Below are 24452 nucleotides of genomic sequence, written 5' to 3'. Positions count from 1 at the left end.
TCCCGGCCTCTCCCCGGGGGCCCGGCCCGGCCCGGCCGCGCAGGGGCAGGGCGCAGCGGCGACCGCACAAAGCGGGGGCGGGGGGAGTCCGCGAGCAGGAAGCGGAGAAGCCACCCGCTGACATCTCGCCGCTCTCCTGCCGCTGCCGCGGGGCCGCGGCCGTTCCGCCTTCCCGCGGGGCCGCGAGCGCTCCGCCGGCCCCGCAGCGCTGCCGGGTTGCGGTCGGGCGGCTCGAGGGTCGGCCTTCTCCCCGTGTCCGGGCGGGCGGCGAGGCCGGGCTGCCGTGCTAAAGCGGCGGGGACCGACGGGGCGACGCGGGTGCGGCTCTCCGTTCGCTCCGCGTGGGGAAGGGAGCTCGAGGAGCCGCGGGCAGCCCCGCGTAGCGATAGTTGGCGGGGATCCGGCGATGGCACGGCGGCGGTGTGCTGCGCGTGGGTATGGGGCGTGCGCAGACCTTTTGCGTCCGAGAAGAGAAATTCTGACCCTCGATCAAAGCAGCCCCGTTTCCAGCAGCCGCTCTGTTGATAAGAACGTGCGCTGTAGGAAAATGTAGAAGTGTAATGTGCTCTCTTTCACTTGAATGTTAATTATGACTTCTGCCTCATCTGAGGGCGTTAGGGAGCGTTCCCTGGCACGTGAAAGTTCCACTCCAAGCCTGGGAAGTCGCTCCTTTCAAAGCAACTGAAAGATATTTTCTTTGAAACCTTTCTGTTTTTTTAATAGTACGAGAAACCAAAAGCAAGAAGCAAAGCAGAAAGTTCCTCGTGTCGGGCTGTCAGAAGTTTGCAAACAAGTTTCATAATGTAAATGGTTCGGTATTTACCGAACACGGTTTTGTGTTCCTTTTTTTTTTCACACCAGCCTCTGCGTTGGGCTTTTCTCCCTTCCTGCTCAGGGAGGGCTGCTGTTGCATTCACTTCCATCGGGAGGGCAGGGGAACCGCAGGGCACTGCTCGCTCCACAGGCTCACGGAGGCACCAATGCAGTCATAGGTACCTGATGGGATCATACCATCGTTGAGGTTGGAAAGGACCACTAAAAGGTCATCAACCATCAGCACCACCGCTGCCTGCTCACCATGCCCCTCAGTGCCGCATCCACACGGTTCTTGAATGCCTGCAGGGACGGTGCCACCTCCCTGGGCGCCCTGTGCCGCTCTCTTTGAGAGAGGAACTGTTTGGGACCCCATGTGAACCAACAAGTGGTTCTCAGCGGCAGCCTTTTTTGGGAAGGGGCGTAGCAGCAGCACAGGCTTGGCCGTGTTTTGCGAGCTGCTGATCTACTCTGAATTTGTGTCTTACTACAGACCACGTTTTTGCTGGCTGAATTTTGGAAAAGCTGAGCCGCTCGCTGGTTTGGCCTATCCCACGTGAGGAGAGCAGTGCGTTTCAGAACTTGTTTGTGCCCTTGCAGGCACTGGCTGGGATGTGCCCCAAAATCAAAGCTGTTTATATGTAGCTGGGAGAACTTTTGTTCCTCTTTCCAGTCCAACCTGGCAAAAGCCAAAGTTGTTTTCGGGTTGGATTATTAGAATGTCATACCAGCGAGGTTGTAAAGGAAGCATTGGGAACGTTTACAGGCCATCCAAAGCTCTGCTGGTTCCAGGAAACATCAACACGTCATTTCAGTGCTCGTGAGTTCATCTGTCTTTGCATTTGCGGCTCTAAGTGCGAGAGTCTTCTGTCTCTGCATCCATGGGACTGCGTGAACGTGGTCCAGAGGCTGTATATGTGTGTGTGGATACAATATAAACAATAAATGTTTGGTATACGATAGGGTATATAAGATACATGTTGCCAAATTAAACCACCTGTGTCCTATCCCCGGCTCTGCTCTTCTGTGCAGTGTTGTCGTTTTGTTTTGTCCAATGAAACACAGCTTTGGTAATTACCACATTGACCTTCTGATGCACGTCTATTTGCATCTGAGCTCTGCCACAGTGTTTAAAGGGGCTGGAGCTGCTTTTTTCCTGTTTTAAAGGCTCTTCAATGCTTTTCTTACTTAGCATTGCGATGGGCTTGACGGCCGCTGTGTCGGATTGACCACGTCTAACCCTAAAGCCAGCCCTTAGAGAAATGATTTTAAAACCCCGTAAAATGTTATTTAGATCACAGAAATTAGTGACGGAAGTTAACTGCCCTATTAGATCATCCTTTCTGTTCCCCTCCCTGCCAGGGCACACCGTGCCAGTTTGGAGTTGGTTTAAAGTTGGAGAAAACACAGCTGGCAAACGCAGTTCTTTCCAGCAGTGCTCTTTTACCCACCCTGGGTCAATGCAGTGCCTCACGGAAGTGAATGCTCACATCCCTCCTACCTGTGGGAAGGGATATGGGAAGACAGGTGCCTTCAGCTCGGTGGGTATAGGACCAGCGTGACGTGTTAGGAAGTACAGCAGTCTGGCTGTATCTGCTCCTTGTCGGCAGATATTCCACCCCAGGAAAGCGGTTACCGCTTTTATTGCTTCCTTTCTGTTGGAGGGGGTATCTCTGGTGAAATATGTAACTCCTTCATTGGTGTTAGTGATGAAGCTGAGCGTCAAGTGGTGCCGTTGGTCCTGTAGGTGGTATCTTACAGCTCACGCATGCTGTAGTTGGTGGGTAGCTGTGTGCGTGTTCATCCACCTGTGCACAGTTCTTGTGCTTCTCACGTAGCACTGCTATACAGCTTCTGTGCCGGTGCTCAGAGGTTCATCAGTTACGCTACAGGAAACGTCTGTTTCTGTAACACTGCAAAAAGGTGAAAAGGAAGATACTTTTCGGATGTTTCTTATTTTCCACAAGAGGTCAAATACTGCGGCCCTTACTCATGCCTGATGACTAAGTGGAATTAAGCATCTCTGCAGCTAGTGAGCAGTGCCCGAGCTTGTTTGCATGGGGGTAAGGTTGGTGGTGAACGCACAACTGGGATGACAGCAGAGTTAAATCCCAGGCCAACAACACTCCTCCTCTCGTATGCCTCACGGAAGGAGTCATCCAGTAACCCTTTTTATTTCGCTCTTCCTCTAAGGGTGGATCTCTGTGTCTTTCCACAGCCTCTCCCATCTCAGTTCTCCTTTCCATAGCAACTCACACCTGATGCTCCCGTGTGATTCTTGTCCTTTAGGACGAGGAGTTTCTGTGCTGACCTCCTTTTGCAGCTCGTCAGCACTGTAGGTTTCAGCTTAGCAAATGGAAAGGAATAGAGAGACTCTTCGCTGCAAGCCCTACCAGCCTCTGGTGACCTTTATGTGCTTTGAATGAAGCCGTGTCTCTTTAAGAGATGGCGGGTTGGGTCAGAATGAGCCATATCTGGAGCAGGGAAAGTTGTATTTTGACACACTGCGACCACTCATAGTGAGACCTACCTTCAGCTTGGCCAAACAGCAGGGTGCAAAGTCCTGCCCTGAAGTCTGAGGCCTGGCGCAGGTCAGGAGGAAGAGTTTGGCTGGCACTCATCCAAAACCGTTCTAGCAGAGCCAAAAGCATGAACGCGTAATTGTGCTTGCACTTAGGCTAGCCCGAGTTTGTGCTCGCTTGACCCGAAGCTCAGTGTTTCCCGAGTAGCTTGAGCTGGCCTAAATGGGAACTGACTGCAGCCACCGCGGAGGTGCCATCTGGGCCGCGTGGCCGTGTTTTCTGGCTGCCCCCCTTTGCAGGCGGAGCTCCCCGGTCAGCGGGCTCACCACGCACGTAGGTAGGATGGAACTATTTTTCTTCCTTTCGTTCTGGGATGGCTTTCAGCTGGATCGGGTCCACGGTTTGTTTGACTGTCCCTCCCGTGGGCAGCACGGTCTTACAACACCTTAATCCCGCTGTGAAACTTTGCCCTTATCCCAGGACAAACACGTGGGACGTTAGCTAAAACGTGCCTGCCTGCCCGCACACCCTTTTTGTCAGAGCTCAGTAACCCCTGGGAAGGGACGAGTGATCCTGTCCCTTCGTACAGACAGGGGATGAGAGAACGCTGTGAGAAGCAGCAAAGGGGTCAGAGTTCATTTTCACGTAACCACGCGCACGTATGTGCCATTTGGTTGCATATTACTCCAGTATGCATAATTCATGTGAGAGGTGTGTAGGATTAGCAGGGCTTTAAGGACAGGTCTGACAGCCAGGAACTGCTGACAGAAGTCCTTCGGGCGTTCAGTCTGGTGAATTGAAATGTGAGGTTGAGTCTCGGGCTGGAGTTGGGAACCTGTAGTCAGTTTTCCAGCCTGAGATCTCGCGGGCTGCTCAGATAAGCACCACACTTGCATGTTCGGTGGGAATTTGGGAGCCCTAGCAGTTTGAAATATTTATTTTCCTAGTTTGTCTAAGATGGTGAGTCATAAAATCATATAATTTTGATTACCCTTTTGTTTCCCCCTCGCATACTTCAGGTGCGCAGCGTTTGCAGTCTGCTCCTGTTTGCTTTTGGAGTATTTGCAAGCCAGTTTTACTGGGGTTAGAAATAAATGTGTTTTTAATGTGGTTAATAAGGTAGCAGCTGCTGGATATTTTTTTTTGCCTACAGGAAGGGGCTGAGCTGCTCTCTTTCAAGACTTCCCGCTTTCAGGTTGATTTTGCTTGCCACCACGTACAGCGTAATTGTAAGGAGATATGAATACTTCAAACTTAGCTGGGCTGTGAGAAGAGAGAAGTGTGTCTGCCTGTAATCTCCTTGCGTTTTCTGTAGGTTTCTCTGACTGTTAAGGCCAATGCTGAAGTGCTGTTGGTAGAGGAGAAGATCTGTTACTTTTCGCTTGCTGTCAGCGCTGCGCAACCGCGGCACGCAGGGAGTGGAAAAGAGGTTTGAACTGATGACTTTTGGAATAACTAAGCTAACAAACAGAAAGACCAACAACTCTCGTATTTTCCTTCCTGTATTTTTTATCAGGGCCGCTTCCTACAAGGTTTTCAAATCGGGTTCTGCAAGGTCCTTGCTTCTCAGCAATTGAAGCTTGGAGGAGTGAACCAAAGCTGCTAGGCCTCAGTGCATTTGGGTCTCAACACAAACTGAGACCTACCGAGTTATTTGGCATCAGCTGAGCTAACCCTATGTGAGGTTAACCAGGCTGGATGTGGCTCTGGGCAGCCTCGTCTAGTGGTTGGCGACCCTGCCCATAGCGGGGGGGTTGAAACTAGATAATTATTATGGTCCTTTTCAACTCAGGCCACTCTGCAGTTCTATGAGTTGCTTTTTAATTGGTCAGAGGTGGGGGCTCTTGGGCTCTGCCCCTGTGGTACAGGTTTCCTGCATCGTTTTTATGCCACTTCAGAAAATCTCAGGCCTGCTCAGAAGGTCCTTGGATGTTGCACACCTGGGTAAGGAGTAGAGTTGGTCCCTAGCCTTTCTCTTCCCCTGCACATTATCACAGCAAGCAGCCAGTATGACCACACGTGTGTGTTTCTATAAACCAGTACGCGTACCCATATGGCAGCTCTTAGGCTGTGCTTTAAAAGACAAAGTGAAAGGATTTATGCTGCCAGGATTTGTAGGGGTGGAGGGTGACCAGTGATCGGTTCTGATGGCGGAAGGGGATGTACTAATCAGATAAGAAGAACCCCTGATATGCATCCATTTTCTATATTTTCAGCTTTCTTTCTCTTTCCTTTGGCTCGTATCGAATCCACAGTGATATTTTGGCATTTCTTCATTGTGTTTAATCTAAGGGAGGAAGGGAGTTGGTTACGGCAGATGAGAGATTGGAAGAGTTATGGAAGGTATTGGAGTTTTTTAATCATTTACGACGTTTCCTTATATTAAGGAGGATAGAGCAGCACTTAGCCAAGAGAGAAATTGCAGCGTTTCCTGCCACTTCTGTTTATGCAGAGCATTGTGGTTACAGATGCTCTAGTATTTGAGAAAATGACTTTAAAATACATCTTAGCTGGCAGTCATCGTCTTTGGGCTGCTGAAAGGATTGTTGCATTTCAGCTGTGATTTGCGCTGTTGCTCATTTTTGTCTCCGAGGCTGGTGGCTGTTGTTCTGATGTCTCTGGGTTGCATTCCAGTGCATAAGTGAGGCAGCGCAGGGAGAACTGTTACAAGCATTAAACGACCAATTTTTAATGATCCTTTTGGCAAGCAGCGTCTCTTTTCATTGCACATAGTTCTGGTTCTCAGTGAGGCAGGTAATGCATCTTTGAAGGCTTTGGTGGACTCCTACTTTTGACAGTAGACTTCTGTAGGCTGATGACAGCTGCGTTGTTTGGGCTCCTGGTTGGCTGAAGCATTGCAGCTTGTAGTACCTGCCTGCGTACAAAGTGATGGTTCCAAATGATCCGTAGATCCTATCTGTTCTCCTACTATGATGACATAAATAATTTGTGCTAACAGGTTTGTAGGCCAGAAGATGGTTTCAAGTCTGGATTGCTGCAGTTCTGAAAATGCATCTTAGAGAATTTGGCTTAATGTTTCTTCGTCCAGTGAGGCTGTCTGGGTTTCTCTAACACATTTGGATATACATTCTACCTAACGCAAAACAGAACAAAAAATACTATATTTTTCTCCCTCGTTTCATTGTTAAAAGCTTTCTACCTTCGTATTTTCACCACTGCCTTTCTCGGTAACAGTTTTGTTGCCAGCAGTGGATAGTGATAATAGAGGTTAGTGAATGCAGAATGGCACAAACAGCACTGATTTCAGCTCTCCCTTCCCCTCACCCATGGCTGTGGTGAAGCGTCTGGCAGTCCTGTCACAGCCAGAGAGGGGCTCCAGGAAGTTGGCACACACCGTCTTTACAGCTGTTATGGATGTTTGAATACATGGAACAGACTGTTCCGTTCTTTCATTTTGTGTCAAAATACATGCTGCCATGAGAAAGCCGTTCCTTGGGGAGGGCAAATTTGTCCCTCCCTTCTTTTTTACTATAACATTTCCTGCTGCTTTAAGCCAATGGTAAGAACACACAGGTTTACCCATCTTTGAAGTAGTTTATCCAAATGGACTAGCTGTATTTGCATGTCACACTGCTTATACTACGAGAATTTTATTAAGAAGGTGCTGCAAACCTGACAGTGTGTGGAACATCTGGCTAGTTAGCCTCTCTCTGGTCTTTTCATATGTGTCTGCCTAAGGGTGAGCCAGGTGAGGCAGCTGGGGCAGTTGAGCTGTTTGCTGCCTGTAAGTGATGCCCCTATGCTCTGCCTTACCTCTGGTCAGCCCCCCGCTGGAAGCAGCCAGTTGAGGACAACTTCTATGGCTTTGTAATGGGAGAACTGGTAAAGATGGGGTAAGTTATAATTCTCTGAATGGATTTTCTGTGAAACTGTAACTTTGTGATTAGAATAGATGATTTGGTTTTGTAGTAAGTTATGGCTGGGTGATTAAGTGGGATGTTTTTGTTTAGTTGCTTTTTTTGCATTGTATTTCTTTTCCTCCTTTCTCAGAGGTGCTGTCTTTTCGGAATTAACTCAATAGACTCACAACAGGTAAACAGCAGCACTGGGGATAATGGTATTTCTGATGCAGCGTGTTTCAAATGTCAAGTTACAGTAGTGGTTACTTGAGAAGACGCTTGTTTCTGGTTTCAAAATCATTTACCTCCCAGATCCGTGACGTGCGCTGTGGGTAGTGTGCACATAATGACCATACACCATAAAGCTGTGTTAAGAGCAGGGCTTGCTAGCTTTCTCACCAGGGTAAAGGCACAGGAGTGAGCCATGCTGGTCACTTCCAATAACAGCTTTGGATTCTGCCCCCCCCCCCCCCATTTTTAGACTGCTTGTAATTAATTTTTTTAAGGTAGAGGAGCTTTTCTGAGCTTTTCATTTACAAACTTGGATGTTTGTAAAGGCAGGAAGAGAACTTGAGGCCAATAAGTGAAAAACGATGATTTTCATATGCTAGAAAACTGGCATAAACAAACTGGTATGAAATATGTCATCTCATTTGAGAGATGCTTTTTTTTTTAAGCGCAGTTCTTACATGTTTTAAGATTGAATATGTCTTTCCTGTTGTGAAGGGAGGAAGCTAAATGCTTGCAGTTTTATACAACTGTAATCAGTTTTATTGCAACTGTAGCAGTGTGATATCAAATATATATGTTTTTTACTAGACAGGATTCATATGCTATTTATATTCAGGCACATAACGTCAGAATTTTTGCAGTAATTCACGTTAGGTAGGATCTGCTTGCTTTTGCCTTTGGTTTAATTGGTTGCGGGCTACACTGTTGTTTTGTTGTTTGTATCTTTAAACAAAGCTGCTTGTTTCTGCATAAAACTGTAGAATGTCGAGCGCAGTTGTCCTAGTGGAGACGAGTTGGTATCCTGAGTGCATGTGAGAATGCCAACTGTGTGTATATCTGGGGTATGAATCCTCTTCTCAGTCACTTCTATCATATTTTGAAAGCCAGTTTTTCTTAGTTGGGAGCCTGGGGGGGGAATTGGCTCGGGTGGTTGATTGGCTTAATCTGAGGATAACGTTCAGCAAACGTTAATTACCCGTGTTCTGGGTAATTTTTGGAAGTTCTTGAAACGGTTGCAGTGAGAATCTTGGGTCCATTTGAATCGCACATCATGGTCTGCCATTTGCGGTCTCTCTAGCAGCAGTGGGAATGGAGAGGAGGGAGACATTAAGTGCTTCATTACCTGTGGAAAGCGTTGTGCTTCCCATGTGCTTGGCTGTTCCTCGCTAGGGTGTGTGGATGTTTTCATCTGTGCTGACCTCAGCCTGCCTCCCTGGAGCCTGGTGGGGGGCACCGCTGGGCCCTGTGGCACACTTCTGCCCCACCAGTCGCACCGGGGGTGAAGAGACCCAAGGAAATGGGCCTCACGTCCATGAAGGCCTCACGTCCATGAAGGCCTCACAGCGCACTGTGCTGTGTGCTTTCTAAATGGTTACATTAGATGATGAGGTGGGTTTTTGTTTTTTTTGTTTTGTTTTGTTTTGTTTTGCTCCGATCTGAGGAATTCTAAAAGCTTTCCAGTGGCACACGTAATGAATTTGTTTGACAGAGTTGTGCAGCAAATGTAAGCCTGCAGGCAGCAGGCTTGTTTCTGTGGCTACCTGGTGCGTGTGTCGTTCAGGCTGCCTACAGACAGCAGCAGTTCACAGGAGAGCTATTGTCCAAGTGACCTCTCACACGTTAGTAAACAAACAGGTGTGTGTGTTTTGAGTCCTTTCTGCCCAAGCCCTATAGGCACACTTCTCAAGTTGGTAAAGTGATGTGTTGTTTTGCTAAAGAAAGCTATATTTCAGTACTTCCCTCCCGCCCCTTTCAATGTATCCATTCACTGCTATTGTAAAGCAGTTTACAGACTTGGTTGTGGCGGGAGGCAGAAGGTAATGCAAGTTTCACAGGCCAGTGGGAGGAGTGGAGAGTGTTTTAGGTAGTTGACAATGGTTTAGTGGCTGCCCGTATTCCTGTTTTCTGGTGGATGTAGAGAGAAATGCTGAGCATTGCATCACAGGCCTTATTTAAATCAACAGCTCTAAGAGATTTCCTTGGGTGCTGGTGTCTCACAGTTTTGGAAGGGCGGGAATGAGCTTCTCTCCCTCAGATCGGAGTATACTACTGAACAACGAGGGTTTTCAGGATGATTTATGTGTTAGACAGTGCAATAAGGTGCAGATATAATCATATCCTTTTGTTGGCTGAGCTATCCTGTCTGTGCCATAGTGTGTGGAGCAGGTGGTTGGCACCTCAGGTCCTTGAGGTGGTTAAAGTAGATGCATTCTGTTCAACAGGTGAGCTTGAGAGTTAATACCGTGCTTCGTCAGACCTACTTGGACCTGCACATGTTGGACCGTTACCGTCTCAGACAAAGGAACTGTATGTTTCCATAAGAATATTTTAAAAGCTCTTTAGAGAGCACTTTATAATAAGATTGGTATGGTACAAAAAGGTGGATCGTAGCCTTTTCCCAGTTTAGAGAAAACTTTATTAGCTTTTGAGTAGATGGCAGAACCAAGTCCCATCTGCAGTATTTCAGATTTCAGGCGTAATACTGAGCTGACACCATTACTAATTACTGCATGTAATAATAACATTTCAGTAAGGGAGGGACCTTAATTTGTGCAGCTACCTTTCCTCATCTGTGAGGGTGGCAGAGTGACATACGTAGCTGGCAGTATACGCATACTGTCAGCACAGTGTGTTACCTGTCTGAGAAGTATCTGTACTCAGTTTAGGTAAATTTGACTTGCCCTCATCACAAGACATTTGAGTTAGGCCTTGAGATAAAGGCAAAGACAGTAATAGCTGCTTAGTCCTGCAGAAGCATGGGAAAATACATAGCATTTCCTACCTAGGATGTAGGATGCACCAGCCCACCAGCGAGATGCATTTCTTCCCCTGTACCGTGTAACAGAATGGAGGGTCTCTTATATTTTGGTAACAGTAAATAATAGCGGGCTTATTTTCCTCCCTAGTTATTGACAGCTGTGTTTTTGTATATTGCTTCTATTCCTTTTGTTGTTTTGTAAGTATCAATATAAATCAATCTCTTATTCTTCGTAGTGTTGTGAAGGGATTGCTTGTATAATGGAGTGTTAAGAGCGTCATTTAACTTCATTTAGTTCGTCTTTGAGACACAGAGCTTGTGAGAAAAGAAATGAAAGATACCCACGGTGGTGTTCTGTCTAGAGAGGATTAGAGAAGCGCGAGCTTTGTGATAATATTTGGAACAAATATTGGGGATATCTTGAAAAGTTACTACTGACAGGAAGAAGCCAATACTTGCATAAAGAACTATGCTAATTCTTGTAATAAGTTGATTTTTGGCAAGCTGAATAAAAAACCCCAAACATGTTAATTGCTTCTATTTGAGTGTTTATACAGGTGATTGTATTTGTAACACTTCCTCTTGTGATCCACTGTCAACAATTGCTGGCTGTGTCTTCCAAATTGCCCTACGTGTGCTTTTTGTTTTAGAACCTGGAAACCCAGGGCTGTCATTTCTAACATACAGTCTGCTTTTGGGCTCTTGCGACACTGCGAATGGCAGCTTAGACAGGCAGTTTAGGAAGTTAGCTGTGTCTTTGCAGGGAAGCCCCCCCAGTCCCTCCCTCATCGCTAAAGATCCACAAGTTGTAAGCTAGTCAGACCTTACGATGTGGGTATTAAAGCCACGTGGCAAATGTGAGGTATTCTTGCAAGTTTAAGGAAGAATAGATGCAAATAGTTGTTGAGGTGTGTGGGCTGGGCTCTGACTACAAGAAAGAGGATTAAGTATTTATAAACGCAAGCTAGAACACCTCTTTTACTTCCTGACTGAGTGCTGCGTCTGCCCTGCAAGGGCAGGAATCCCTGGTCTTCAGAGTTGTCAGTGTCTGCGTGTGCAGTGTTATTGGTCGGGGTGGTGTCATGGCCCCAGAAACACACGTACCTCGTTTCAAATTCCTCACAGTAAAACTGTACATACATTTCATAAATGTCTGCGTGTTTATGTGCAGCCGCTCCGTGATTGGTTTCATTTGGCATAGGTGATGTCCACTGGTGGTTGAATATTTATTAAGAAAACGTATTTTCACAAGTGCTTGATGGCAGTAAATATGTCGTGTTGCTCAAAGACTATCATGCTTTGTAGCAGAAGACGTTGCATTTATGTTTTAAGTATCAAAGAAGAGACACGTTCAGTTTAGTAGCCTCACACTACAGTTGTTCCTAAGACAGTATAATTAATTTAGGGAGAACCTTGCAGTGACTAATGGGTTTATTTATGGTGAATGTGTGTTTTGACAACGGGGACCATATGTTTAATTTCCGTTTGTAAGGTGGAGGTTTGAAGAATGGGAGGGCTCTGACACTTCAAGAAAATTATGTGATTGGAAAAAGTCTTAATTTCCTCCAAAATCATTTTTCTGCAAAGGCCTTTCATCCTGCCACAACTAAGTTAAATTCTTCCAAAGAAAGTAGGGGGGGAAAAAAACCAGCAACAAAACAGCACAGCTCTCACTGGTGTTACGCAACAGGGTTTTTCCTGGTTACTTCAGTTTGGTATCCCTCCTATTACTGCCGTACGAATTTATCTTAATGCTGGCTCAGTTGCATGTGGGAGATGGAAAATTCGGATCTAGGCTATATTTAAGTTATCCTTAGTGTTGGCTTTATTTTTTTTCTGGCTGAATTCTCTGCGAGGTAGACCAGTGCTTTTGTGAGTACTGAGCTGTGATTTAGGCATCATCTCATTGAGCAGAATGTGTGGGAATGGAGGAACAGTGATCTCTTTCTAGTGGTGTTTCGTGAAGCTATTTTTGTTTGGTGTGATGTTGGAAATAAATTCTGAACCATGCACTAGTGAAGGCTGCGGGTTTTAAGGCAACCAAGGAATGCCAGTCCTGGACTTCTGTAGCAAATGGCCATCGACTGTGGAGGACTAATTCAGCATGGTGCGTCATGGACTGGGACTATAATGGGAATAAACAGGAGGCTTTTTCTTTCTACTGTTATTTCTCAAGGTAATGGGCATTTTCAGCCTACTCTCTGGGACCGGACATCCTGCTGGAAGAGGATTGAATCTTGATTACTGAATAAAGGAGACAAAACCCACTTCTGTAAAGTGATTTTGTCCGACAGTGGTTGATAAACATGAGCCAAACACCTGAGGGGATGTTTTTTTTTTTTTTTCCCAGCCAACTTTAATATGGATTCCAGAGAGTTTGTCATTCATCACATCATTCAGCTCCTTCTTGCTGTGAGGGCAAGTCCAAAGAGGCTGCTTCGTTAAAGCATTGCCTGAAGGGCTGGGGGGGTGGTTAAGTACTTTAACTTCTGTGTGAGTTCTGGCACATCAGCCTGGATCTCAGCCACCTGTGGGGGCTTGGGGCATAGCAACACCAGCTGTGTGTTTTTGGGGCTGGGAAAAGGAGCGTTAACCTGCCGCCTTCATACTACCAGCAGCACAAGGGAAGAAGGCTTCCAATTCCGCCTTCGTGCAAAGGGCACTGAGACTGTGAATTGCCTTGCTTTCTGTAGAGCCTAAGAAATGGTTTGTAATGCTGAACTTTATAGGCTTGGGAATAATCATTTAGATTTGTTGTCTTGTTATTATTTTCTAAAATAATAAGATGATGTTGGTGACCATCAAGCTGAGAGCTGCTCCAGGTGTTAAGAGGTAATTTGTTAAATCAAAGTAACTGTCAAGGTGCTGGTAATTCAGATTCAGCTGCTCAGTGGATTGTTTTGTGGCAGGGGAGTAGAAGGAAAGAACCACTGCCATACTTGATAAAATAGATTAGCCCAGAGAAAGGAAAAAACCTGCCTTCTTCTGCAGATGTGAACAGTCCTCTTCCTTGCAAGCTGAAGGAGACAGGAAGGCTAAAGGTAAGTACTCTCTCTTGGTTCCTACAGAGTTGTCTGCGGGGTTTATTTCTTACTTCATGTAGTACAGTCCCTGTGATGGTGAAGAAACAGTATTATAAGAGGACATTTTAAAACAAGGTTTTGAGGTACAGTGTCTCGTCCTAATGCTCCTTTTCCTCAGGTCGGTGTAGTACTGCTCATCCCTTGGTTTTTGAGGTTGTGCTGTTGTTCTCCTACCTGCAGTCTGCATTCCAGAAGGATAATTCAGCACTGGCTCAGGCTCCTGTTTGCCACGTGTGTGGTGATTTTCTTTCTTCATTGTTGTTATTTTGTGTGTGGGGTGTTTTTTTTTCATGAAATGATCACCATCAGTAACGTGAGACACTTTAGTTCTTAATAATTTAGGTTTGTGTGGCCAATAAATTTAGTTTAAAACAAAACAAAACCCCCTCAATTTAGATTTGCAAACAAGAGAGCTTATGCCTAAACTTACTGTCACCTGTTTAAGTAACTCAACCATTAAAACAAGCAGCTTAGCGCTGTATTTACACTGAAGTTTTAAAGGAAATCAAGCCAGTACGGGTTAACATTTAGGAAAAAGAATTGGAATGAGTGTGTCTTAAATTCCCTAAACAGGACAGTAGGAGACTTCTGTGCTGATGTGGTACCTTTGTCAGTTTGCTCAGTTCCATTAATTCCTTTAAGGCAGAAGACTGCTGGCAGAGCAGAGCAGGAGACTTCTGCTTTCCACCTATGTACAGTGACAGGGCAAAATAAAAGTTATCTACTGGTTATATATATACATATTTAAATTCAGAGAAAAGCCAGTTTCAGAAAAAAACCCTCTGCTCAGCTCTTGTCAGGCCCCATCTGGACTACTGTGTCCCAGGCCTGGGCCCCCAGTACAGGAAGGACATGGAGCTCTTGGAGTGGGTCCAGAGGAAGGCCACTAAGATGATCGGAGGGCTGGAGCACCTCTCCTGTGAGGAAAGGTTGAGGGAACTGGGCTTGTTTAGCTTGGAGAAGAGAAGGCTCTGGGGAGACCTTATTGTGGCCTTCCAGTACTTGAAGGGAGCGTATAAACAGGAGGGGGAGCAGCTGATGACGAGGGTGGATAGTGACAGGACAAGGGGGAATGGTTTTAAACTGAGACAGGGGAGGTTTAGGTTAGATATCAGGGGGAAGTTTCACCACACAGAGGGTGGTGACGCACTGGAACAGGTTGCCCAAGGAGGTTGTGGATGCCCCATCCCTGGAGGCATTCAAGGCCAGGCTGGATGTGGCTCTGGGCAGCCTGGTCTGGTGGTTGGCGACCCTGCACATAGCAGGGGGGTTGAAACTCCATGATCATTGTGGTCCTTTTCAACCCAGGCCATTCTGTGATTCTATGATTCAATTTGATAATCTCTTCTTACGTAGCAGATACACTGAAGGTCTTCTTAAAACAAATCTTTGAAAAAGGAAAGTGTTTTGCTGTGGGTGAATAGAATTTCAGTTTGTATCTAAATATGGCTTTGTAACAATCACCAACAGAAAGCTCAAAAGAGAAACGAAGTGCTGGAAGCACAGCCTTTGTGCACCATTTCAGACCTACCGCGTGTCAGGAAAATGTGTCATGCTTAATGCAAAGGACATATGGAATTGTCAAGTTCCATGTTTTAATAGTTACCAACCAGTGACCATCCCCTAGAAAAATGATTATAAAAACAAAAACGCCAAAAGACTGATTTATTCAGATCAGGGCTTCCTGCCTGGTAATTTCAATCCTGATTAAAATCAGCAATTTAAATGACTTTGATTTATATCAGGCATTCTGTCTTCAAACTAAGTGGGAACAGGATGGGGCTTTAGAGCCTCTACCATTTAGTGCTGCACATACTCCATCATGAGTCATTTACCCAGCAGATCCGATACGTCTGCGCTTCCTTTGCTGTGCACATCAGCTCAAACATCTACCTTTGAGGGTTTTTTAACGTGACCCTTATACCAGAATAAGGAAAGGGTTGAGGAGTTTAATGGTGTAATTCAGATGTGGTGCAGCACGAATATGTAACTTCTGCAGAAGTAAGTATTTTGTATTGTAAGGAAACAATTCATGGAGGCCTTGCTGAGGCTTTTTTTTCTAACTAAGGGCACTGAGACCTGGCCCTCACCGTCCCTTCTCCTTTAGCATGAAATTGTAGGAGCAAATGGTGCTTTTGGTACTCCAGGCTCTGGATCTGAAGGACTTTGCCCATGCTCAGATGTGAGGTGATGAAGGTGCTCCTAGTGGTCTTTAGAGCATACTTAATGAATGCATGTTCCGCTGCCTGGGGTCAATTGGTTACTTCTATTTAGCTAAGCTGACTGTGTTTTGCAAGCTATCATAATGAATTTCTTCTTGCCAGCTGCCTTTTCGGAATCGTTTGTTGTTTCATGAATTAAAAGCAATGATGAAGATGAAGGATAAAGTGTTTAAGTAAAAGACAGAAGTGTCAATCTGAATTGCAAACTGGTGGTCTGCTATTGTAGTAGGCATTGGAAAGGCAACGTTGCCTTGGTGGAGGATTCTGAAAAGCGCTTGTTTTTTCTCCTACAGAATATAACTACTGTTTCAGACCTTGTGACAGAAGAAGTATTTGTGCTTAAATTCAGGAATAATGCCCCAGATTTCATTTCACCATGTTTCATTTGAGTTAATTAGCAGATGGCTTTGAGGGTTGTGAAATGTTGATATCATCTCCAGAGCCTTAGTTGGGTGTCTAAACTGCTAAGAACATAAAAACCAGACATGGAAGGAGGTAAAAAATCAATTGCCATCATCAGGAAAGTTTAAAGTACTGATAAAGGTGAGTTCAAGCTTCTGAGTTGCGTTGGTCAGCTGCTGTTCGACATCTGTTAGCCTGTTTTGTTAGCGTCACCATGATTATTGTCTCTGTTTAGATATATGTTACAATAAAATTGAGACTGAGAGATGTTTCCTTACCAGTGAGTTTGAAATCTGTTGCTGGAGACCTTACTCTGAGAGCTTTCCTTAGGTGGACATGGGTGGGAGATAAGAGTGCGTTTGGTAGTAAAATTTGTTAAGTGAATGCATGCCTGTGGGGATAAAAGAAAAGAAATAATTTGGCAGATGTGTTGCTCTTCTATTTTTATAGTTCTTGCTGCTCACTTCAAAGAGAAGTGAGGAGGCTTAACCTTTCCCAGTAATTTTTTGTACAAGGAGTTTGTGGCTCTGTTTGGGAACTACTTTGCACACCTGGAACGCAACACTGATCGATGTGAATAAGAAGCATGGCTCGTTTTGGGTTTAAGCAATAAGATGTTTTCATAGCACTGTGTAGGGTTGTGCAGAGACAAAGATGAAGCACGTGGTCTGAGGCTGCGTTTAACAGAAGTGACTGAAATGACCAGTTAGTTTAAAAGGTTAGGGAGTAATATATAGCATGGGATGCAGTTTTGCAAAAAATGCTAATGTAAGTCTGTGTTTATCTAATGAAAATATCATTGCTACTGTTGCCAGTTGAGCACTCCAGAGAGATAATCTAGCAAAACTGACCTTTGCATTTTGGGAACAATTTCAGGGTGGTTTGCTAAATCCAATCCCCTGGGCCATATTGGAAAGTGCTTAGCTGGAAATTGCTGGAAAACCACGACCACTTTTGATTTGTAAACGCACACGGAAGACAGAATGCTTTTCTGGTTTGCTCTCTGCAGTTAGATATTAAGTGCAAAACAATGCAGTGTCTTTGAATGCTTTCTTTTTTTTTCACCTCTGATTGTATGATTAGGAAAAAGTTAGCAGATCTCAGCTGTGACCACCCTTTCCTTTCTAACCACGGAAAAAAGTTCAAAATCTGATAGACTAAATATAGAATTTCTAAAATTGGACTGTGGGAAAAATGGGAAAATGATGACATGCAACAGACGAATGTAGAAACATTTGTGTGGCTTGGTCTCCTTTTCCCGGTTACATTTGTATTAGGATGTAGACAGATCTATTCTGTTTCTTTGCAGACTTGCATGGCACCGATCTTCTGCAAAAAATGAGGTCTGGAAAAATGAGTCACCATTGGTTCTATTGTAGGAGTAGAAGTGTACATGTAAGGAGCAGAAATGGTCTGCCAAATGTCTGTAGTTAATGACGTCTGGAAGACTCATGGTACTCCTGTGGCCCAAATCTGACTGGTATTCACAGTCGATTCCAAAATCTTGCCTTTCTGTGTTATTTGGACCAGATTCCCCCCTCCCCTCCCACCGCTTAGGTATGGTGGAGAAAATAACCTATGCTCTAGTTATATCATCTTAATATATATGTTTTTTAATTTAGTTGCTAGAAGCGAGAGACGGTAATAGGGAAGAGAGTTGTCTCCTGTCCCTGGGGAAAAAATGCTGCTGTATTTACCAGAAAACACTTCTGAAGTTTGGAAGTTCAGTTAAACATAGGATTTTCTCTTGATATGGGTAGGCACCATAACTCCCAGCTAATCTGGTCTGAGGACTGGTCCAGCAAAAGCCTGGAACAGCTTGTGTGGGCTGGCAGAATGCGTTCCAGTCAGATGAGATTTGGTACTTTCACACCTGTAGGCAGGATTAGGGTTTCACGTAAGAAATGTTAATGAGAAATAGGAAAATTTGCTAAGAGGGCCGTCTGTTATGGACGAGGAAGGAGAAGAGGAAAGAAATGGCTCCTGCACTGATAGTGCCTAACTGTTCATTAAGCCAGGGTGGAAGTAGACATATTGATGAACATTTAGGGCCATCGCTTTACAAATCCCACAAAGAATAAAACCACAGGGTATAATTTCTATGAGAGTTTGAAGTAGTGCTGATTTACAGAGAAGGTTTTTTTGGTTTCTCCATAGCTAGCAGCCTGTTGCATAAGTCTTCACCTTGGGTAGAAGCTAGGCTTTTCCAGGGGAGGTGTCTTTGGCAGCCTGTAATTTAATACCTCTCATTACTCATTAGCAAAGGCATCCAGGTTCATGTTGTAGGTGTTTCCCTTTAGTCAGGCTTGACTTCAAAAGACACGGTTGATTGTGATTTGTGGCTTTCTTTACAACTAATATTAGTTTACTTGTTGACGTACAGGAATGGTCACTGCTGAGAATTGCTGATTGTGAAATAGTGCCTGTTTGCATTGGCTGGATTTGTTAGTAGTTGTATCTTGGAAAAGTTTTTGTTAATCAGAAAAGTTTTCATGAGTCCTTCTCTACTGTGCATATTCTTCAGGATTGGTCTGCCATATTGGTCTTTAGGATATGCCTGCCATAGGAAGACAGGGAAATAATGTGAGGGAAGGAATGCTGCACCTTCCCCTTCAGGAAGGTGAGGACCTCTTGGGGGATTTCTTTATTTCTGTGGAAAGACTGAAGATTGATTTAAAGCTGCAGGCTCACCAAACTGTATACAAATACTAGATCTCTAAAACAGTGGCTTAATGTCACTTTTTGTCTCTTGCAGTTGACAAAACCATCCTTCTTACACGTTTAGGAAAGAAGGATTAAAAGGGAATTTCACTCCTATAAGTCTTCATGTATTAGTTGTCCTACAAATGATGCCTGACTACAAAAGGTCTCGCTGAAGTCGCTGAGTGTCCTGGTTTCAGCAGGAGGCCAGAAGTGTGAGAAGCACATGCTCATGGTGGAACGAGCTAAGAAAGGGTTGGTAGGATGAGTTCCAGCTGCCGTAATGCCTTGGTTCTGCATCAAGCTGGCAAGCCCATGACATCCATGGTCTTGTGAGGGTTCAAAATATAAAGGAAACCCCAGGATACGTTAACTTGGGTGCTTTTTCTGTTTGTTTGTTTAAGCGACAGGTTGGTGTTGGTAGGTTGATGTAAAGCCTTGCAGACAAGAGTGGTTGTGAGAACAGGATGCTGCGTCTGTATGGGAATGAATCGGAATAAATTAAACCTGGGAGGCTAATAAATAAATACCAGACCGAAAGTGCAGTTAAGTACTTCTTAACACGTGCACTGACAATGAAGCTGGAGATGTCTAACTGACGTGTCCAGTTGAACGTGATTGTCCAGGTGAACATGTATGTGACTTGCTGTTTGTGAGCACTGTGGCTTGTTAATACGGAAACAATCACTGTTCTAAATGTGTGGTTACATCTGTACTCAGTTTGTCTGAAAACACCTCACTTGGCAAAGCAGGTACCGAGCACCTCATCTCTCCTCTTCAGCATGCTGCCAGCTGCAGCATTGGCTTGCAGCTGCTTTGAGCTGTATGCAGAAGATGCCTGTACTTATGAAACAGATGCACGGTAGATGAGGAAGTGCATGATTTATAGATGTGGGTCTCTTAGGTCACTGGTTTTGGTGTTTCTCTGACAGTTCCCCCCACCTCTGAGGGTGATTCACATTTCTGCTTTTTTTTTTCTCCTGCCTACTGTGTTCATCTTATTTTGATTCCCAGGAGTCTTTATGCCTAAATAAATATTATCTGGCTTAATATGTATTCTGTGAGGTGTCACACAAAATTTTCTGACCAGTATGTTGCCCCACTTCGACTGGTAGGATTTTGCTCTTCTGAAGTCTAGAGACTCACTGGGTCATAGTGGCTTGTTTAAAGTCTATTAGCCACAGGAATAAGAGGAAGAGTATTAATAGACTGAACGCCTCAGCAGAGTGTGAGAAGAGCCAAGAGCTCTGCTATCAGGCACTTGTTTTTCTGCCCTCGTGTTTTCACACTGAGCCGCTGCTTCCAGGCCACCAGGTTTCCTTCTCCTTCTGGCCTGTCCAGCTGGCTCATTGCCAGTAAGCTGCAGTGTAAAATCTTCAGCGAGGACCGTGTCTGCAACATGAGTGCACGGGATCCCAGCAAGAGCAACGTGTCCCGCTGTCCTCCCCTCCCCCTGTGCTGCACTTGACAAGGAATTAGGTCCTCGTGGCAGCTGCAGATGTGAGTGAGCCTTGGGCACCGGGAGCCACGTCACCGTATGGAGGCCCAGTAGGTGGGTAAGGGGAGGACAGGGAAGCTGAGGACAAGAAGCAGAGCTTTCTAGCTGCTGCTCCTGCTGGTAGCTGGACTTCACCAGAGGTACAGAGCACCAAGATGACAAGATTTGTGCAGAGGTAGGGTTTGTGACCTTTCCTTAGTCTGTTCATGGTGTGACGTCTTGCTCCAGACCAGCAGCTCTCAGTGCTGACAACACCTTTGTCCTCCTGCAACATTTTTTTAGCCTGTCCCCAGGCTCAGGCCAATTGGTATGGAGATGTACTGCCTGCTGCTTCCACTATGTGTTTCTCCTCATGGTATCCTTGGTTTTTCGATCTACTAGAATTTGCTAGGCCAGATGCTTGTTGACTACATCAAAATTCAGCAAAGCATGCTGGTGTGTGGCCCTTGGCTTGACTGTACTCAAGTCACCCCGTGTAGGGAAAGCACTCAGGTCATTATGGATGAAACAGCCTGTCCTTTCAAGCTATTAAAAAGATCATTAATTCTGATTATTTTTTTTTCTGACTGTAGATTTGTCACTGTGACCAGAGCTTGCATTTCATTGCGAATTGGCAATAATTAGAAAAATACTTGCGTAATGAAAACTAGAGCGTGAAGTAAAGAGAAGAACCTAATCCTTATATTTAGCTAAACTGTTCTTGTGGTTTTTGGATTGTTATGTCAATTTTTGCAGTGGCTATGGGTACCTGTTCGTTTACTGACCATTTCATTAACAGTGGCAGGTGGGTTCTGTCAGACGAATTCAACTTTTGTCTCCCTTTTGGACAGCATGCCTGCTGTGCATTCTGCACTGGGACATTTATCTCAGATCAGCAGTGATGGATAGAGCTGGCATGCTTCTATAGGAGAGAATTGGTTTTCAGGCTCTACCTATTGGTTATGCATCTCCTGCACGAATTAATGGGGCTTTAGTGAAATTAAAACCAGGAAGCAGCACCTCACTTCTAATGCCTCTTCGGAGGTCAGATGTTGCACAGAGGAACTCCAAAAGGGTACGGGTTCATGGCTTCTACAAGAAAGAGAATGTGTTACTTGCATTGATCCTGCCCTTGGAAGGGAGAAAAAGGAATCTGGGCCATAAGCTTGAGAGGCAGGGTCCAAATCGCCTTTGAAGAGGTTCTGAAGTAAAGCATGTTTGACACTCTAAGTACTGTTCTTTGAGCTGATGCTGTGTTTTTTGATAGCACTGACATGCAAAGATAACAGTAGGGGAAAATACACTGCAACAGTAAGACTCCAAGGGGATAAGGAAAGGAATCTATTTGAGGGACTGTACCTCTGTATTGGTGAAGTAAAAAAACTGTCTGAGGATGTTGCCTACCTCTTAGTCATGGAAGAATCGCCCAGCTTCCATTCCAGGTAGCTGGCCTTGCTTAATTCTTCGTTGGGGGACGCCCAAGACAAGCCATGGTGCTGAAGGAAGCGTTATTCGCAGTGCTGTAGGTGGCACCCTTCCCTTTGAGATGGTGCTGAACCAGTGCCAGAAGGAAGGGGTAGGGGGCACTGCCGATAGCAGCCCCAGCCCAGAGCCTCCGCAGGTGCAAGCCTGCAGGTGTGCCTCATTTACACCAGCAGAAGTCTGTCCCTCTGTCTCAAACGCATGGGGTGAAAGCGGGGCCTTGGCTGCTTGTCACTAGTGGAGGTTGCACGGCCCATCCTCTGTGGGATGTGTTGTGTGGCTGAACCTGCTGCCAGGCTGTGCCCGCTGCCTTTAGCAAAGTGGCCCTGAGGTTGGCATGGGCAGCATTGGCTGTGCTAAGCCTTGGGATGGCCGTGTCTGGACACAGGGTTCGGATTGGGCTCTACTGAAGCATAAAGATACTTTTGCATGCCTTGGTTATAACATTTTGTTTAGATGATGTGTTAAAAAGATGGGTGCTAAATAGCAGCATCGCTTCTCCTTAAGGTAATTTAGCCACACGTGTGGGAGGTAGTACAAGTATCCAGAGGCATGCTTGGACTACATGAGGGCTGAGGGTCCTCAGGCCTATTTGTGTTCTTGTAAGTATGGACTGAAAAAGTCTGACTTTTGGTTTACCCTTGTGGCTTGGGAGCTGAGAGTGAGGACTTGGGCGCACAGTTGAGTTACTGTCTGTCAGCTGATCCCTGGTAACAGTGCATGGCAAACACGAGGAGTGCTGTGAATGAGGCATTCAGGACCTGCTGCTGACACTGGGGCCTAAAGCATCTAGCTAAAAATATGGCTCTAAATGAGGCAGTCATCTGACCTTTTTATTTACTATCGTGGTTTGGACACCAGCGGATGAAACCTTCTCATGAATTGCTGTATCTTCCTGTTTGTTTCTCATTTACACTATTTCACTAATCCAAGAGGTATTGCATGCCCAGTGAGTTAGGGATTTTGACATTTTGACCAAGTTGTGTTACGGTTCTTGGAGGAGCAGAGAGAGCTGGGACAAGGAGCATCAAGGACAAGGAGCATCAAGCACAAGGCAAACCTTCTCTCTTTTCTTATGATTATGACCTGATCCTCCAGTAATCTACTCTGTGCCAGAAGGTATTGTATTGGTATACGCTGTGGGATGAGAGGCCAGGGCGTACTGCTGTCCAATGGTTTGCCGTGTTCAAAATAGGTGTTGCTGGCCTTTGTCCTTGTAGTACTGCCGTCCTTAATGTGGCTGCTCACGTCTCTGCCGGGCACGGTGGTCGTGTCCCCCTTCTGCAAGTGCAGACTGTGTCTTGTTTTCCCCTGACACCCTGTGCTGGGGGGCGAAGTGCTTGATCAGTCCATCCTAATCGTGGATGTGATCATGGGCAAAGGAATAACAGCTTGGCATTTTCCACTGGAAATTGAAAACACGCAGTGATCTTTAAGGGCTGGTGGCAGGAAGGGGTGCGATTGTGAAGCTGTTCCCTGCATCTCACTTGGAAAATGAGAATATGTGGATGCCAGAGCTTTGTCGAAGAGGGTGAAGTGGGGAGGAGGAGCTGCTACTCAGCTGTCCCTGGCACAGGGCTCCCGGTCCTGTTAATAGTGACACTCATCTGAAGAGCCATGCTGCTCAGTGGAGCTGTTGCTGCCGCTTGGTGCGGTAAGGGGCTCCTTCATTTTGATAGGAAGAAGTTTTCCAGGAAGGGGAGGGGGAAAAGAGGGCAGCTGATATCCTCTCTTCACCTTCAGTGCAAAGCCGAAAGGGGTCTTAAGAGACGCTCTACGAATGGAAGAGAAATTTTCATTTATCCCTCTTAGTGGTTGGTGCATTCCCCTTCTTCTGATTAGTCCTTCAAACGCTGCAAGGAGACAGTTTGCTCACACTGCTACATTTTTGAGGCAGTCACAGCCTCTCTTTCCTCTCCTCCTTCCCCTCCACCCCTTGCTCCCTCCCAAACCCACTTAGGGTTTCTTTCGCGATGGTGTTTGTTGTTTTCTTTCTTTTTTTTTCCCTTTCCTTCCTGCCTGCCTTCCTTCCTTCCTTTTTTTTTTTTTTTTTCCTTTTGCAAAGCAGCCATGTGAGAGGAATAAAATAATTTTGAAGAGCATTATATGATGAGAATTTTGACAATGAGTGGAAGATTGTAATTACTCTCTTCCATTAGACTCAGTGGCTTTGGACAGATAAGCTGTATTGAAACGTGTGACCAGGGCATGGGATCATGGATTGTCTTTCACTGTTGTCATGGCGACAGTGATGCAGGTGGCCTATAACTGCCTGGCTGTCAGATCTTATACATCAAACTGGTGCTAAGTGAAAATATGTTAGAGGCACAGGGGGAAAAATTGCCAGCAGTGTTTATAGGATCAGGTGGAAGAGAGCTAGGCAGCTTTAAAAGCAGCTTTTTGTGAGTGCTGAAGATGGCTCGGGGATGATTCTTTGGAGTGTTTATGCCTTCATATGAACAAAAAACAATTTCAAAGGGGAAAATATATACAAATATATGGCTTTATCATGTCTTTGCCTCTTTCTCATATCGAGATGATGATAGTGTTAGGTTTAGATAGAGAATAAATGGGAAGAAAGGTAAATACTTGCAGCTGGACTCGACTCTAGAACCTCCGCCGTAACTGAGGAAGATGTGACGCGTTTGCTGCTGCATCTTGGGGTGAAACTGCTAACGGGAGGTTGACCAGATGTAGGGATGTTAAATGGATATGGAGGCTTAAACTGTGAAATAGCATCTTTAAAGTCGAGATGTCTTACAGGAAGTGTCTGTTAGATTTGCTGTGACATAGTTTCTTTCTTTTTCAGAGGAGTTACATGTCTAGTGGGTTTGTAGTCCTGTTCCATGGAGTTCCAGGTAGAGTCGATCATCCCTTTCCAGGTGATGACACCTCTCCGAGT

General features: G+C 45.4%; 1 protein-coding gene across 5 annotated transcripts in view; it reads left to right on the top strand.

The window, feature by feature from the left end:
* MAML3 (mastermind like transcriptional coactivator 3) overlaps positions 1-24452 on the top strand; it is a 253271-nt gene that overhangs the window by 54083 nt on the left and 174736 nt on the right. The window lies entirely within an intron of this gene.

The sequence above is a fragment of the Gallus gallus genome, chromosome 4, assembly GCF_016699485.2.
Source record: "Gallus gallus isolate bGalGal1 chromosome 4, bGalGal1.mat.broiler.GRCg7b, whole genome shotgun sequence".
Taxonomy (NCBI): domain Eukaryota; kingdom Metazoa; phylum Chordata; class Aves; order Galliformes; family Phasianidae; genus Gallus; species Gallus gallus.
Note: the sequence above shows the minus strand (reverse complement) of the source record. Positions and strands in the feature narration are given on the sequence as shown.